We start from the raw sequence: 18338 nt of genomic DNA, 5'->3' as shown, positions 1-18338 counted from the left end.
AATTTTTTACATTTAAACTTTTGTTCTATCTCTAACGGTTTACAAGATAAATCCTACGGACCCAAGACCCGATTGACCTATGATGCACATTTAAGAACTTGACCTCACTTTTTACGTCCTGAGTACGCTGTAAAAATTTCAGCTCGATATCTTTTTTCGTTTTTTGAGTTATCGTGTCCACAGACGGACGGACAGACAGTCGGAAATGGACTAATTAGGTGATTTTATGAACACCTATGACAAAATTTTTTTCCTAGCATCATTATTTTTAAGCGTTATAAACTTGGGACTAAACTTAATATACTATGTATATTTCATATATGCATGGTATAATAATTAATGAATCCCCTAGAGAATTTTCCAATGTGCTTTCATTTATACCTGAGTAAATTTTCTTTTGCATTTTAAATAAGACCAGAGAAATAAAACCTATTACTAATCTATAATTTAGGTATAAAACAGTTTGGGTGAAAGACAAGAGGATTATGTGTCATTTTTATGAAATAATATCATCTTATTAAATAATATATTTGTAGATAGTTGATTAATTTTGTAATAATTAATAAAAGACTGAATAATTATTTAATAATACACTAAGACTCAATCGAAACCTAAAAGTTCAAAACATGGCTGATACAACATAAAAAACAAGACTCGATTGACCAAGACTGATATTGACATTTTTGCAAGACCAAGTCTAAGAGAAATCAAGCATGAATCCCCCAGAAAATCTGCAAGAATCTACATCTGCAAGACCAAGACACGATTGTGCAAAAGTAAGGCCCAGATCATGACTAGTAGTCAATTTTCTGAGAAAACTTTTTGTAGTTTAAAAGTTCGTCTCTTAGAATTTCGATTACAAAAGATTAGAACTTAATTTCTAGAAAATAAATTTCGAAATTTCGAAATAGCTCCATATAAATGTTTTTGATATTATACTCTTCAAATTTATAAAAATAGCTTAGCACTAATATGCTTCAGTCAATTTTTTATTTTCATTTAAACATTATTTGTTGAAATTTAAGCTGCAAAGTGTAGTTTTGTTTAAATTGGGCAACTGATCTCGAACCATTCTGTTTATTATCTATGTATGTTCGTTTGTATATTTATATACATAGTAGTGTGTGTCGTCTAATGAATTGTAATTTTTCTTTTTTAATTGTGTTTGAAAACTCCATTTTACTGTGATGGTGCTTATTTAGTTACTTCGAGACTATACCATATATAGTTTTAGTAAGACTTCACTTTTATATCAAGGGTGTTTCAGAAGTGTACGGCAATATTTAAGAGGTGTGTTCTATTACATGAAACATAATACATAATAGGTTGGCTGATAAGTCCCCGGTCTGACACATAGATGGCGTCGCTAGTATTAAATGCATATTATTTTTATATAGTACCAACCTTCAAATGATTCGTGTCAAAATTTGACGTCTGTAAGTCAATTAGTTTGTGAGATAGAGCGTCTTTTGTGAAGCAACTTTTGTTATTGTGAAAAAAATGGAAAAAAAGGAATTTCGTGTTTTGATAAAATACTGTTTTCTGAAGGGAAAAAATACAGTGGAAGCAAAAACTTGGCTTGATAATGAGTTTCCGGACTCTGTATTTTTTCCCTTCAGAAAACAGTATTTTATCAAAACACGAAATTCCATTTTTTCCATTTTTTTCACAATAACAAAAGTTGCTTCACAAAAGACGCTCTATCTCACAAACTAATTGACTTACAGACGTCAAATTTTGACACGAATCATTTGAAGGTTGGTACTATATAAAAATAATATGCATTTAATACTAGCGACGCCATCTATGTGTCAGACCGGGGACTTATCAGCCAACCGTCAGAAAATTATTTGTTCGACACTAAAGGTTTAAGTCAGATTTTAATCAAGTAGGTACTAGTGATGTAAGAAACTTTGAAATAATAGTTTCCTTCTGTGGGCGATCTTCATTTTTGTTATGCATTTTAGCCTGTCAGCACTCGCGTTAACCGATCGGTAATCTTTAGTCGCATGATGAGAAGTTTGCTCCCACGATATTTACAAAAGATAGGTAATTATTCTTCACACAAGCAGTATGTTAGGATTGTTTCTTTATAAATTGATAATCGGAAGCTTAATATAATGGTCATAACGAGAGTGCTGATGGGTTAACAAGGCTAGAAATTTGGGAGTTCGTTTATATTTGAATGTTATCAACTATTCGCTAAGTAGAATTTTTTTAGCTTGGAGACCTAATCCGCCAGCTTGATTTACATATATTATTTTCCACAGAGTTATTTAACAAGAATGAAACATGGATTGTTTGGAAAGTTAAAACAAATCTTGTACTTAAAATTGACAAAATTCAATTGCCTGCATTGCATATAAGAGTGGGGGGCTCGTTCTATTTGCCATCTGGAACTCAGAAAAGGGCATCCCTGTAACTTTAAATATACGTAGTGGAATTAGCTACCAGACCAGAAAATTTATACTTGGCGAGAAGTTGATAACATTCTACTCTCAAAGACTTCCTAACTTTTGACCTTGTTAAAATGCCAAATAATAATAAAGACTGATCGATTAAGTTACTCATTTGCTTTACTAGTTTTTTGTGTAAGTGAGTGCAGTTGCGCAAAGGAACCATGAAAAATATTCCAGTATAAGATTACTGAATCAAAAAACCTTTGAAATCATTCAAAGGCGTCCTAGAAATAGTTGCAAGATGAAATTTATATGCTGCATTCATCAAAACTGCTGCTGCTATTCACAATAACTTTCAATATTGGATGCTTATTCAATAAAAATTGTTATAGTCTAATTAATATCTATCTCAGCTATGTCGGGCACATATTTATATGAACTTTTGTGTTTATTTTTAACCGACTTCAAATAAAAAAGGAGGAGGTTATTAATTCGACTGTATTTTTTATGTGTGTTACCTCAGAACTTTCGACTGGGTGAACCGATTTTGATGATTATTTATCTATTTGAAAGCTGGTGCTTCCCGTGTGGTCCCATTTCATTTCTAACAACGGCATTCATGAGAAAACCAGAAAAGTCTTAAATTTGAATTAAGTATGCACGACAAAAGAACGAATACTCTATATCACGCCAAACGATTTCGATGATTCTCTTTTTAGTGACAAATTACTTAGTGTACTTCAGATTCACTAAAAATTACCAAATAAAAAAACTTTTAACAAACAGAAAACCGACTTTAAAAGAAAAACTTTTTCAAAACAAATGAATATGCACATAAAAGTAAAAAAATAACGATAATATAATGCAGTTAAAATCATTGTTATTTTTGGAGTCGGTGTCAGCCAAGCTAATGAAGCAAACTGTTCTGGCAGAGTTGTTTCCTTGGCTGACACCAACTCCAAAAATAACAACAATTCTAACTAAATTATATTATCGTTATTTTTTTACTTTTTAGGGCAGATTAATTTAATTTGGAAAAGTTTTTCTTTTGAAGTCGGTTTTCTTTTCGTTAAAGGTTTTTTTATGTTCTGACAACACACACCTAAAATAATGCCGTGCAATTTTGAAACATACTCTATATGTATATACAATGTACATATATATTATAAATACAACGATATTTTTTCTTTTAAATACGAGGAATTGTGTTTTAAAATTTATAAAAAAAAAAAAAAAGCAGAAAAAGTTAATTATTACTTTTTCCTTTTCCTTATAGCATCTTTACAGCTAAGTTTTATTACCAATTAAAGATAGTCAACTTTTAATAAAATGTTTTTTTTAATGTTTATAAAAATTTATTATTCAATATTTAATTGGTTGAAATGCAAATTTCTAATATAGTCTAATACAGTCACTGATCTAACGGGGTGAATTTTTAAAACAAAATAACTTTTTATTATAAAAGTTTCAGCCTAAAGTAATACACAGAAAAAATGATTTTCGTGGCCGAATAATATTTTTGAACTAAATAAAGAAATAAGCAAAAAATTTCTCCAGGCAAAGAAAAATTTATTGACTAAAAAGTCTCCAAACAATAATTTTCATTTGATCAATTACGTTTTGAAGCCGACGCCAATCATATCCTTAGCAAAAAATCGGTTAATTGGAATTTTATGAATTTTTTTGGAGTAGGTTCTATATATTTCAAAATTTTTTCGTTTTATTTTTTTTCGGCAGCTAACAAAACAGAGGGAGTGCCCGCTGTCCTGGCAATTGTAATTCTTTAGATGTAAACGTTTAATTTACAGTTTTGCATAGAGCATGAGTGTGAGAGAATACATGCACATGTATACATTAAGGAGTATGTTTAAGAAAGAGTTACTATTAAAGGTATGTTCTCTTACTTATGTTGTAGCTTCGGTTCTAGACACACAGCTTAGTAGTGACCCATCGTTGAGTACTATGCTGTGTGTCTAGTGCCGAAGCTGAAACATACGCAATGAAAACATACCTATAATAGTGCATTTTTCTTAGTGATTCTTTCTTAAACACATTTTTTAATGCATACATATGTACGTACTCTCTCACATTGGTCGAGATAATTCTAGTCTCATATTATAGCAAATTTAATCTATCTCTCATATTATAACAAACGTCCCGAGAAAGTATTATCAAACCTAGTTCTTTGAGGCTAGAATCGCTAAAGTGACAAAGATATAGAAGATATAGAAGACAAAGTTGCGTTCGGAGGTCGAGGTTCACTTTTATTAATTTAAACACCTAGTTAAGAGGGAAGGAAAAGTGGCAATTTCGAGACATGAAAAAAAAGCAAAATTAATAATATACAAGATAATGTAATAATGCGTTGACAAACTTCAGGCGATGATCAAATCATAAAACTCAGAAAAAAAATTCTAGGCCATTAGCCTATTTTTTTATTTAAAACTGTGTCACCCTGTCAGTATATAAAAAATGAAACGATTTAGACCACACATTTTTATTAACTTTTTCGTTTCTTTTGAAACAAGGAATTCGTACCTGAAGTTTATGAACGCCTTTTGAAGTTAGGTTCTAGAAATTATCAACTGATCATATTTTCATACTATACGTGATATAGCCAAAAAATGAAAATAATTTTGTCCATTTTTCCACTTACTTTATCTCGCCTGAACGATTTTTCTGTTAGTGTTTTAAATGTGTTTTTTTCAGTCTAAATTATAGTATATTAATTAGTGCTATATCAAAAATAAGTATATAAAGAGGGGTCACTTACTTTAGTGCTTTGAATAGATATTTTAATGCTTTTATGTTGGTGTTTTAATTCCCTACATATAGGTGGGAACAAATTAAGATATTGTATCTTAATTACAGTGAGTTGTAATAGGTTATATTTGTTAAAGGTTACTTCTCCAATGCATAGATCTGTATTATGAAAACTAACCAGTAATTTTGTTTAATTAATTGGGCAGTAATATTCTATACATACATTGGCTATGTTTGCATATTAAGTTAACAATATTTACATTAGACATTAAAAAATACAACAACAAAAAAACAACAAGCCCACGAAAATATAGAAAAAGGCACCACCATAAAGTTTGAGTAAGGTAACCCTATGTACACCTGGAGTATTTAACAGTGATTTATATTATGTAATGTTAATTTTTGTATAGCCTCATCAACAATTTTTATAAAATAATTTATTATTCTCTGTTATACATTGCATAAGAAGAAAGATAATTGTTGGGTATAATAATACTAGTTAGTCGACATTTTACAGTTTAACCTCATTAGCATTCAGTATATAATGCCATTATATAATGAGGATTTTGTTGGATAAAATGAGCAATTATAACTAGATAAGGAGGAATTTTGACCGAAAATATACATTTTAAGCAAGTCTGGATCTATTTGATTCATTCTTAACCTACAACTTCACGTTGGTATACATACGGGCCTTGCTTGAAAGAAGTTCTTTTATAGCATATATGCCACAAATTTTGTCAGTAAATTGGTTGGGGCGGGGGTGTATAATCGGTCCTGTAGCTGTTACATTTTAAAATGTGTTTTAAAGTATCCATTTTCCTCAAAACGATGTGCCGTGCAAAAAATATAGCGCTTTGAGCAAATAGATGCTTTTTATTAAGTAGATAATGAAAAAGTGACCCTTTTAAATTGGGTAAATGCCTGCTACTAAATTTGCTACATTACACACCTAAGTGCATAGATAGACTTTATAATTTCATATGGAAAACAAAATGAAAATTGATTCTTTAAAATCGCATTTTTTTTTTGCAATTTTTCTGGCGATTCAGGCAAATAACGTTAATTTTGACATAACTACCAAATTTTGGACATTTCTAAAGATTTTTTACTCCCACATACGTGAAGAAATTCTTCATCTTAATTATGTCGATATGAAGTAAAACAAACTTGTAGTCCTAATTTCTATTGTAACGATCACAGATGGCCACATGGTGGAAAATATACGGAATCAATTCACTCGAAAAACAGAAATTGTAACTTCTGGGTATTTTTTCAAAGTAAATGCAACGTAAAAAAGTATTGACTTGACGTGTGAATATTTCAGTATGATATTTTAAATAAGCCAATAACTCATCAGCTGTTACGCAAAGCTAATTGTTTTGCCCATAATGCCATAAATATTACAGTATACACTCCGTTTTAGAGCATACTTTAAAAAATTTAGGGCTAGTAGAGTCTGCTTCCAGTAATACGTCAAATTAACGTATACCTCACATACCCCAAAAACTATTAGCCGGAAGATATGCAAATCTGTATCCTGCTTTTCTAGTATTTCCGTACAGAAACATGTCACTTTTCTGATATACTTACTTTTGAAGACTCTCGCAAGACAAAATGTGGGTAAGCTATAAAACAGTTTGACTGTATTAGAATACAAGTTAAAGAGGGAACATTAAACACTAGCATTGTCTAAAATTTAATGTAAATAAACCACTTCAATTTTAGATGTAAGGTAGTTAGCTAGAAGTGGATAGATGGGTAGATGGGTAGATGGGTAGTAAGGATACAGTTAGCAACATTTATAATAATACACAAACCATGAAAAATAATATTATAATACCTGTGGATACTGTGTATATTGTTGTTTCACTAGAAGTATAGGGAAATAACTAATGAGCCACTTTTTTATAATCATTAACGTAAAAAAAGACGTAATTCTATATTATTTTTCAAAATATGATAGTCTGGGTGGTCCATCAGCATACATTGATAAATACACAAATGCAACTAAGATAAAAACAGCTTTTATTACTGATGAATAAGCGACAATCTCTTTCAAACAGCCCGAAAAGTTTTCAATCGTCCTCTCTGTCTTTAATTTGACGGATACAGAATGGACCATTTTAATCTCTTATGGCTAATAGCTTATTCTGTAGTTAACTAACCGAAAAATAATTTAATCAAAGGTTGCAGAGTAGTAACAAATGTAAAAGTCGTTACGTTCGACGTTGAATTAAAGAGAATGTCAGCATACGGATATCCACTTTTATTTAGTGTAAGACAAAACTATTTTTGCATTTGAAATGAAAGAATATCTGTCGAATTGAAGTTAATTTTTCCAAGTCACCCGAAGGAAAGTTCTTCATTTAGAAAAGTCGCCGTGGATAGAAAAAAAAGGTTTAAGGCTAAGTAGACACCAATTTCTAGATTTATGTTTATCAAGGAATGGCCCACTTAACACTATACAAATTTCAACAATCAGCCTTTTTTATTTCAAGTTTTTGTACAAGCATTCTACATTTGAGCAGGTCATACTGACCTCTTCTATGAATATAAAGAGTGCAACTTTTAAACAAAAAAAACTAAGTATACCGTTCAACATTGTGGATACATGAAATAATTTTCATTCTTGTTAATGAAAAACTGAATACTGCAACGAAAAGTTATTTTGAAACATATTATAGAACATTTCAAAGATTATAAATATTAATAAACCCTTTACACTAGTACGCATACTTGCTTGCAAAAATGTACACGAAGGTATAATTTTTTTTTTTTTTGGGAAAATAGTGAATAATGTTGTTTGTTGAAAAAAGGTTTCGTTTGGTTGGTTCCTTCACTGTTGTTGAAGTTGATAAATATTTTATTTAGTTAAATAAAGGTATAATGGCATAACAAAACGAATATACAATACTAGCTAATAAGGTACCTGCCTACTCGTCAATGTGACTTAAACCTTATACCTTTTTTTACTTCTACTGCTAATTTACAAAAAAAAGTTAATGCCAGACATTTATATTTATTTTGCTAATCAAACAAAAAATATTAATATTTGAATGCTAAGACGAAAATAGAAATAAAGTGTTTGTGTGATTTTGTATTTGCCGCTGCACAAATACTTAAAAAAGTTTACAAGTTATATTCAGTTATTTTTAAAATAATTCAAAATAGAATGTACTTAAAAAAAAGTTAGCAATTTTATAGTTCCCTCGATTTGGTCACTACTATCGAGGCATCAAGTTGGGCAAGAGGTAATCGGAGATTAATTTTTAAAAAAACTTCCATGCCACGGAACGATATAAAATAATTTCATCATGTAGGCGTAAATATAAAGTATCGTTTAATATGTTTTCAGTTTTTGGTATTTTTGTTTCTAATTTTTGCATTAAAGACGATTTGCTTTGAAAATTACAAGAGAGTATTTATCAATTAACAAAAGAACAATCGAAAGATCCTGAGTGACTCTTCACCAAAATTATATTGACAATATATTACAAATTAAAAATGGTTAGCAAAGCGTTAAAACCGTGACCGAAGAACCTTAAAAATCTATTGAATGTCCTAATTAATAAAAAATTGGCAGCAATTTAGGAAGATTCATTCATTTTATTCAAATACTCAATTTCAAAATCATTGCTGTAAACTATGTACACAAAAATAATTTTCGATAAATTACTGATAAACTTCATCAATAATTGTCCTTTCTAAATAATGCGGGAATTTCAAAAGTAATCCATTTCCTTCGATAATATGATTTCATACTATTAAATCAGTTTCTAATTGCTCGATGAACACAACCATATAGCTGTATCTACAAGTAATCATAAGCACGGGAGTGTGTGGAGCACAGTATGAACCAATCATTTGTAAATAATACAATTTGCATGCCTCTGTACGCATTTTATACCAGCAAAGGAATCGTGAGCTCAATAATGGCATACATACTCTAAATATATAATCTTATTTTGGTTTCAATTACAAGTACCAAAGACTTTTTTATCCATATCCATTGTTTTTAAATTTGGTCTCAAGTTTAATTTTAATTTGTTGTCATATCATTATCTTACAGTACTTGATTAAGCTGAGAAAATCAGTGAAAAGTTGCAGGAAAATAAAACATAAAAAGCAATAACAGTGCCCACATACCAGTAAATCAGTCACCTTACTTCAGCTTCCTTTTAACTACTTAGTAAAGGAAGTTATTATAATAGGTTCGATTTTCGAAATCGAAATTTTCCAACAAATATTTATGTTTCATGGTTAGGACCCTATTAGCTCAGTTGGTGAAGGCGTTACCAATTCCGTCCGCGGTATACTAAAGGTAGTGGGTTCAATTCCCGCCATCGCAACAAAATTAATTTAATTAATAGTTGTGATGGGCTGGTGTAGTGCATGGTATATGCATGAAGAAGGTGCACTCAGCCTCTGAAATTGCGGAGCTGATCAATGAAATTATCAGCGGAAAGGTGGTAAAACACATATACGTTATCACAATGGGCTCCATAGCCTAAGTGTGTCCTTCGTGGACAGCCAATATAACCTAACCTAACCTAACCTAACCTAACCTAACCTAACCTAATCTTCATGGTTAAGATATTAACACCAATTAAGAGAAGAAGTTTATACATGTGTGTGTGTACCTACGTACGTACGTACACAAAATGATATTCGTAATATTCGGTCAAGTCGTTTCGAGTCGGACGGGCTTTAATTTATTTTTAATTTTATTATTCTGGGAAGGTATTCGTGTGGAATTCATGTCGCATCAAACTCTATCTACTGCTTGTTTGTAAAGCATTCACTTTGTATTTCCTCTTCTTTTTTTTGTTAGGCCTCATTCTGCAACAGTATCATACTTTGGAAAGAAATAAATATTGCCAAAAATAGACTCCAAAATCAAAACTTATTAAATAAATGTTTACCTTGTTGAACCGAGATACTAAATTGCTAATCTTTTTATAAAATCTAGCAAAAACAAGTTCGAATTCCATGAGACAGCTATTGCCGACTCAACCGAGATAATAATTTATATGTAATTTAATCATTATAAAGCCTTTAATCATTGTAACTTGCCTAATTGTTACAAAAATGAAATATTTTTATTTTAACTCCAGTTATTTCTGACAATTGAACCACTGCTTTTCAAAAACACTGATTGATTTTCATGTGGTAATTTTGTGTTTTTAGTAGGCTAATTTATTCCTGATGGTCCTTATATCTTATATTCCTCATGGTATGTCCTTAATCCGTTTATTTCTTTTCGCCCGTTAACAGATCATAAAACATTTTTCTCATAAACAACGCGAACGAGCGTGCCTTTTCTTCTTCATTCAATTCAAATTCATTATCATTCAAACCAGTATTTCAAATCCACACCATGGTTCAATGACAACTTGGCCTCCTCTTGCATTTGATATTTGGAATGGAATATATTTATTCGTTGATCTATCTGGGGAAGGTGTAGTACCTAGAATAAAAGTCGTGGATTAAAATATCAGAAAGGAAATTATATAAGCACTGTCATTCTTCAACTGTATGTATTTTTTATGCATTTTTTTTTCTTTCCAGAATAAAATTTTAACAACTATCTATAAAAATATGCGAATCATGGTATATGAAGTGTGAATCATGTTAAAATATCATAGTTTACCGTGGTTCACGTTTTAATGTATCTAGAACAACATTCATCTATTTTATCTGCAACTTTTAACAGCATCGTCCAATGCATGTGATTCGCATTGAAAACCATTACTCTAATCGTCGAAGAACAGCTTCAACGGGTATTTCTAATCATACGGGGTGATGAGAGTTATTTTTTCTGCTTTTAGTTCACTTACCGATAGGTGGAAACCTATAAAAAACAATAAATCAATTGTAAAATTAAATACATACTACATTCTATCAATGGTATATTATGTTGTAAGATTCTATCTAATTGCCGATTTGAAACGGTTTGTTTAAAACTGAAAATTGGTAACAACTTGCTAGTAACCAAGAGTTTACGTTGAGTATGTAAATAGGCTGTCAAAGAATAAGAATATTTACTTTATTCGCAAAAAATTTTTATTTTTAGTTTATTCGGAAACAAAATCACAATCTTCGGTAGTCATCAGACTACTTGCGTTCTCATAAAATATACTCTTTTTAATATAAAAGCTATCCAATAAATAAATATCTGTAAAGATACTACACAATAATAGACACATCCAGTAAATTTTTTGATGTACCAAAAACCCGTAAACTGATTTTAAGGATGATTCCTATAATAAAATATTTACATTTAATAGTGTTGTGCAATAAATATACTCGCTTTAAAAATTTTGACATTAAAATACTTCAAAATTGTGCGCCATGAATTACGTCGTCGTATGGTATGGTAAATTTGGTATAAATTCATAGTATACCAAAGAGTTTATAAAACTAGAGAACGCCAGGGTCCAAAACTTACAATATGATGAATAAGAGAAAAAACTGTCAGTGAGTTCCCCTGTGCCCTTGTCTAATCTATCTATTGTCATTGTTTACATGATTGCTATTAAATAAATAGTTAAAAAGATATTTATGGAATATTATTTAATACATTCAAAAAGTAGAAAAATTTATTTACATAAAACACAATATAAACAGTTTAATTTTTAATAAAATTAACTAAAAGTTTTCTTGAGTATAATTATTATTTAAATTTAAGTGCAATTTCATCTTCCAATATTTCTGAGAAAACAAATTGTGTACTAAGTATATTGGGTACTTATTATTGGGTAGTATAAACTGCGGCCACATATTGGAGAATATGCAAATCTGCATTTTAAACACTTTTTAATTTTTCAGAAAAAATAATACAAAACTGTATATAACCTCTTTGTACAAAACAAATATAATAGCAGATACAATATCTCCATGCATCATATGATTATGACATATGATTTTGACAAGGACACATGGGAACTCACTGGCAGTCTTCTCTCTCATTCATCATATCGTATCTACTTACAGGCTAGTAAATCTAGTAAAATAAGATCCCTGGCGTTTTCTATGTATACAAACTCTTTGACTTCAAAACGATTCATAAAAGACGTTACCTTGCCTTGAACTTTAATATTAAATTTTTTATTAAATGAACGATTAAAAATCAGTTTTTTTTGGAAGTGTCTATTGAAGCCCTATTAGGGAGACTCTAGGTACTACATCTTTCCTCACAACCTGCTATACATATAATGTGCATTTTAGAATATTTTATTAGAACATATCTGTATATGCAGTGATGTTTCAATCACATTATAATAATAAATTCATACAGATGAACATTTATCTATCCTACAACTACTACCTACTACCTATGTGTCTACATTATACCTATATATTCAATTAAATTTTGTAGAGCAAATTACAAAGTTTTGATTAGAGCCTCAAAGCACATAATATATCTATAGTTTTGTATTACATCCTCATCATTTTCCCTGTGCTCAATAAATGTGTAATTTATCTGTCATAGGGATTGAAAACAAGTAAACATAATGTATACATCGGAATATGTTTGATAATACTTTATGGTATGATTTATTAGCTTTCAAAAACAAAATTTTTTTAAATAAATACAAATGTCGGCTCAACTGGGACTGGCAAAGGGTAATATCAACTAAAACGGGTAAAAGTATATTTTTCATGCCTTAGTAGATACCAGGGTATCTGCTTTAAATTATCTAATCTTATTTTAGTTTCAAATACCAAAGTTTTGTTGGCTCATATCCATTGATTGGGTCTCAAGTATAATTTGTTTTGATATTTAATAAAAAAAAATTCGGATCGAATTGGGACCAGCAAAATTTTTGTTTTCCTAAAAGATAAAATGATTAATAATATTTAAGTGTTGTAATTAAAAACATTTAAATAAGAAGTAGTAGTTTTTCTAATATTTCTTACCAAGTACCAAAATTTTTACTATTATTGAGATATAAATTGTATCAAATTTTTCGTTACTATTTCGAAACGAGTTAAACTCAAAATCTAGATTGGCTCAGTTTTTCAATCAAAATAACAAATGTATTATGTTTCAAAGTTTTTCAATTAACCTGTATGTATTTTCCAAAAGAATCCCAATAGGAAATAAATTAATTTTGAAATAATATTTTGTGGTAGTTTGTGTTATAGATATCATACTTGTAATTATTTTATGTATGCATTTAGAATTTAAATCAACAAAAGCCTAGTGAATTTTGTTAGTCTGCTGTTTTAGTCAAACAATTGACACTATACAACCTGCCCTATCAATAATGCAACTGCGGATTTATTGAAAATTGGTGCAACAAGTTTGTTTGTATTGTTTAAGCAAATAATGTTATATGTGTCGATAAAAAATGCAAATGTCATTTTGCCCAATACTCAAAAAAAAGAGATTGAGATTTGTAGATTCCTGGCACCTTAAAATAACAATTTTCAAAGTTGAATACCCTTAATAATAAAAGCACTATTTTTATTTGCATTAATTTCGCTTTTTTAATTATTTATTTATTGAAAATAATTATTAACGATCGTTTCAACTTCTTGTTAAGACATTATCAAAACAATACTTACATTTAAAAAAACAGCAGTATTTATACTAAAAATATTTTGCGATTACGTAATAAAAAATCAGGTGATGTTATTTTTATTATTTAAAATTGTTAAAATCTGTGTAACACTACAAATGCTGATCAAAAAGAAGTTGTGAGATAATTGATGATTATTGAGATAAAGAAATTATTGGTAAAAGTATTTATTTTATATTTAATTTTCTAGTACAGGACTTCTAGAATGAGCATGAAAATTCAAATCGAAATTTTCAACATATCTATATGTTTTATGGTCCGGATAATGAATTAACACCACTTTAAGATTGAAGATCTCGGATTTACGTCAATGGTTGCGTAATAACATAAAGATGATTTTTGTTAAAAGATATCCTCTTCAGGGCTCAATAGTTAGCTAGACAATAAAAATATTGCAAGATTTATAAAAATTATTAATAGTAAGTAAAAATTAATTGATTTTACCTGGAATAAACAATAAAACAATTAAAGTTGTTATCGTTGTAAATACTATTATTAAATTTAAAGAGAGTGAAGGATTAAGCCTAATAGTGTAGTAAATAAGCCGGAAAATACCATCAAATGTGGAAAAGTGGTGGAACAGCTCCGATTTTAAAAATTTTTTGTGTACGTGTTCCCTAGACCTTTAGGAACATTCAGCCGCATTAACCTTGGCATAACAGAAAAAAATGAGGAAATTAGGGTAGTTTTCTCATCCCCAGAGCATTCCAAATAGTAACAGAGAAAACAAATCAATATTTCTACTCGAAAATCGTCTCTCGAGGATTTTTGAGGTCGCTGATAATGAATTCAAGGTTTAAAAGCAAGTCAATACGGTTGCAATCCCACTAAAACTACCCCTAGAAGTGATAAACAAAATCTTTACTATATTCAAAATTTTGCTTCGCTGTTCAATTATTTAAGGTCAAAAAGAAATTGAGGATGGTTTCAACCCCATTTAAACTACTCCTAGAAGTATCAATGATAACAAAAATTGAAAATTCTGAATTTCACCTCAGAAATTGTCTCTCTGTGGTTCTTGAAACCTATTAGTGCTAGGTTAATTTTGACAAATTTGAAAAGTATGGCCCAAATTTAGTAGAATTACATACATGGGTTGTCAAAATTGAATAAAATTTCGATGTAATAGAGCAAAATTAAAAATTTTGAATTTTGATGACGTCATCAAGTTCAAAAATTCGATTTTTGTAAATAACTCAGGCAATTTTGATCCGATCTTATTGGAATTTTTTTTGAAACCCACTAATTTTGGGTCATTCTTTTTAGCTGTGATGTCAGTTTTTCGCTAGTTATCACTTATGTGCTTAATTCCGAAACCAGACCTCCATATTCTTGAAATCTATTAATGCTAGGTTAATTTCGACCACAAATTTGAAAAATATGGCCTAAATTTAGTAGGATTACATACTTGGTTTATCAGAATTGGATAAAATTTGGATGTGATAGAGCAAAATTAAATATTTTGAATTTTGATGACGTCATCAAGTTCAAAAATTCGATTTTTTTAATAACACAGGCAATTTTGATCCCATCTTATTGGAATATTTTTTGAAACCCACTAATTTTGGGTCATTCTTTTCAGCTCTGATGTCAGTTTTTCGCTAGTTATCACTTATGCTCTTAATTCCGGGACCAGGCCTCCACATTCTTGAAACCTAATAGAGCCAGGTTAATTTTGATCATAAATTTGAAAAATATGGCCCAAATTTAGTAGGATTACATACTTTGTTTATCAAAATTGGATAAAATTTCGATGTAATAGAACAAAATTAAATATTTTGAATTTTGATGACGTCATCAAGTTCAAAAATTCGATTTTTTTAATAACACAGGCAATTTTGATCCGATCTTATTGGAATATTTTTGGAAACCCACTAATTTTGGGTCATTCTTTTCAGCTGTGATGTCAGTTTTTCGCTAGTTATCACTTATGTGCTTAATTCCGGGACCAGACCTCCACATTCTTAAAATCTAATAGAGCGAGGTTAATTTTGATCATAAATTTGAAAAATATGGCCCAAATTTAGTAGGATTACATACTTTGTTTATGAAAATTGCATAAAATTTCGATGTAATAGAACAAAATTAAATATTTTGAATTTTGATGACGTCATCAAGTTAAAGAATTCTTTTTTTTAAATAACACAGGCAATTTTGATCCGATCTTATTGGAATTTTTTTTGAAACCCACTAATTTTGGGTCATTCTTTTCAGCTGTGATGTCAGTTTTTCGCTAATAATCACTTATGTGCTTAATTCCGGGACCAGACCTCCACATTCTTGAAATCTAATAGAGCTAGGTTATTTTTGATAATAAAATTGAAAAGTATGGCCCAAATTTAGTAGAATTACATACTTGATTTGTCAAAATTGGATAAAATTTCGATGTAATAGAACAAAATTAAATATTTTGAATTTTGATGACGTCATCAAGTTCAAAAATTCGATGTTTTTAAATAACAGGCAATTGTGATCCGATCTTATTGGAATTTTTTTTGAAACCCACTAATTTTGGGTCATTCTTTTCAGCTGTGATGTCAGTTTTTCGCTAGTTATCACTTATGTGCTTAATTCCGAAACCAGACCTCCACATTCTTGAAACCTATTAGTGCTAGGTTAATTTTGACCACAAATTTGAAAAGAATGGCCCAAATTAAGTAGAATTACATACTTGGTTTGTCAAAATTGGATAAAATTTCGATGTAATAGAGCAAAATAAAATATTTTGAATTTTGATGACGTCATCAAGTTCAAAAATTCGATATTTTTTTAATAACACAGGCAATTTTTATCCGATCTTATTGGAATTTTTTTTGAGACCCACTAATTTTGGGTCATTCGTTTCAGCTGTGATGTCAGTTTTTCGCTAGTTATCACTTATGTGCTTATTTTCGAAACCAGACCTCCACATTCTTGAAATCTAATAGAGTCAGGTTATTTTTGATCATAAATTTGAAAAATATGGCCTAGATTTAGTAGGATTACATACTTGGGTTATCAAAATTGGAAAAAAATTTGGATGTGATAGAACAAAATTAAATTTTTTGGATTTGGATGACGTCATCAAGTTCAAAAATTCGATTTTTTTAATAACACAGGCAATTTTGATCCGATCTTATTGGAATTTTTTTGAAACCCACTAATTTTGGGTCATTCTTTTCAGCTGTGATGTCAGTTTTTCGCTAGTTATCACTTATGTACTTAATTCCGGGACCAGACCTCCACATTATTGAAATCTAATAAAGTTAGGTTATTTTTGATCATAAATTTGAAAATTTGCTTTTAAGGCGGATGGTGTGACATTCAGTTGCTTTTTAACTTTAAATTCATGATCATCGACTCCGAAAACCGCAAAGACAATTTCTGAGGTGAAATTCAAAAATTTTTTTATTGACACTACTAAGGGTAGTTTTTATGGGGATCCAACCATCCAAGTTACTTTTTGACCTTAGCTTCGTGATCAGCGACCCCAAAAATCCTCCAAAAGACGATATTCAAGGCAAAATTTTAAATATTTCCTCTATCACTTTTGGGGGTGGCTATTAGGGGTGGCTTGGAGCTACATTGAGTTGCTTCTTGCCCTCAAAATCATTATCAACGACTTCAAAAACCGACGAGAGACAATTTCTTAGGCAAAATTTTGAATTAAATAAAGTTTTTGTCTCTGTCACTTCAAGGGTTGTTTTAATGGGGTTGCAACCGTATTCAGTTGATTTTTAACCTTGAATTCATGATCAGCGACCTCAAAAACCCTCAAGAGATGATCTTCGAGTTTAAATATTGATTTATTTTCTCTGTTACTATTTGGAATGCTCTGGGGATGAGAAAACTACCCTAATTTCCTCAATTTTTTCTGTTATGCCAAGGTTAGTGCGGCTGAATGTTCCTAAAGGTCTAAGGAACACGTACACAAAAAAATTTTGAAATCGGAGCTGTTCCACCACTTTTCCGGCTTATTTATTGTACTATAAAAATGAGAGATTTATTTGATTAAAAATATAACGTCTGAATAAGATAATTAGGTAAGGTATAAAAAAAATATATTAAGTCCTTAATTATCTTGAGATATCACATTACAAAATATATAAGAAAGATAATAAATTTAAAAAAATAGAATCAAAAGTAGATCTGAAACAGAAACAAATTAAAAATTAATGCATCTAAAACACAATAAGAAATAAATTCAAAATAATCCTGTAATAAAAAAACAACAAAACAATTAAATCAAATAAATATAAATAAATAAAATTAAAAAACCTGAAAAAAATACAAAGAGTATTAAATAAAAATTGCCAAATGAAGATCTGAAACATAAGAAAAATTTAATTAGTGTCTGAAACAGAAAAATAATTTACAAATAAAATGATCTTGAACAAACAAAACAAATTAAATGAAATGGAAATAAACAAATTTAAAAAACCGAAAAATAAAAAAAATAATTTTTACAAATCTAGCTAAATATTTTCAAAGTGGGTCGTGAAGGGGATAAACTTAAACAAAATGCATAATACAGATCACAGAAATGCTCATCTTAATTTAAATAACATAAAAATATGCTGAAAATGTCGCGATTTAATTAGAAATTGGG

This window comes from Chrysoperla carnea, chromosome 1, assembly GCF_905475395.1.
Source record: "Chrysoperla carnea chromosome 1, inChrCarn1.1, whole genome shotgun sequence".
NCBI classification, from domain to species: domain Eukaryota; kingdom Metazoa; phylum Arthropoda; class Insecta; order Neuroptera; family Chrysopidae; genus Chrysoperla; species Chrysoperla carnea.
The sequence above is the reverse complement of the archived record's forward strand: the minus strand, read 5'-3'. Positions refer to the sequence as shown.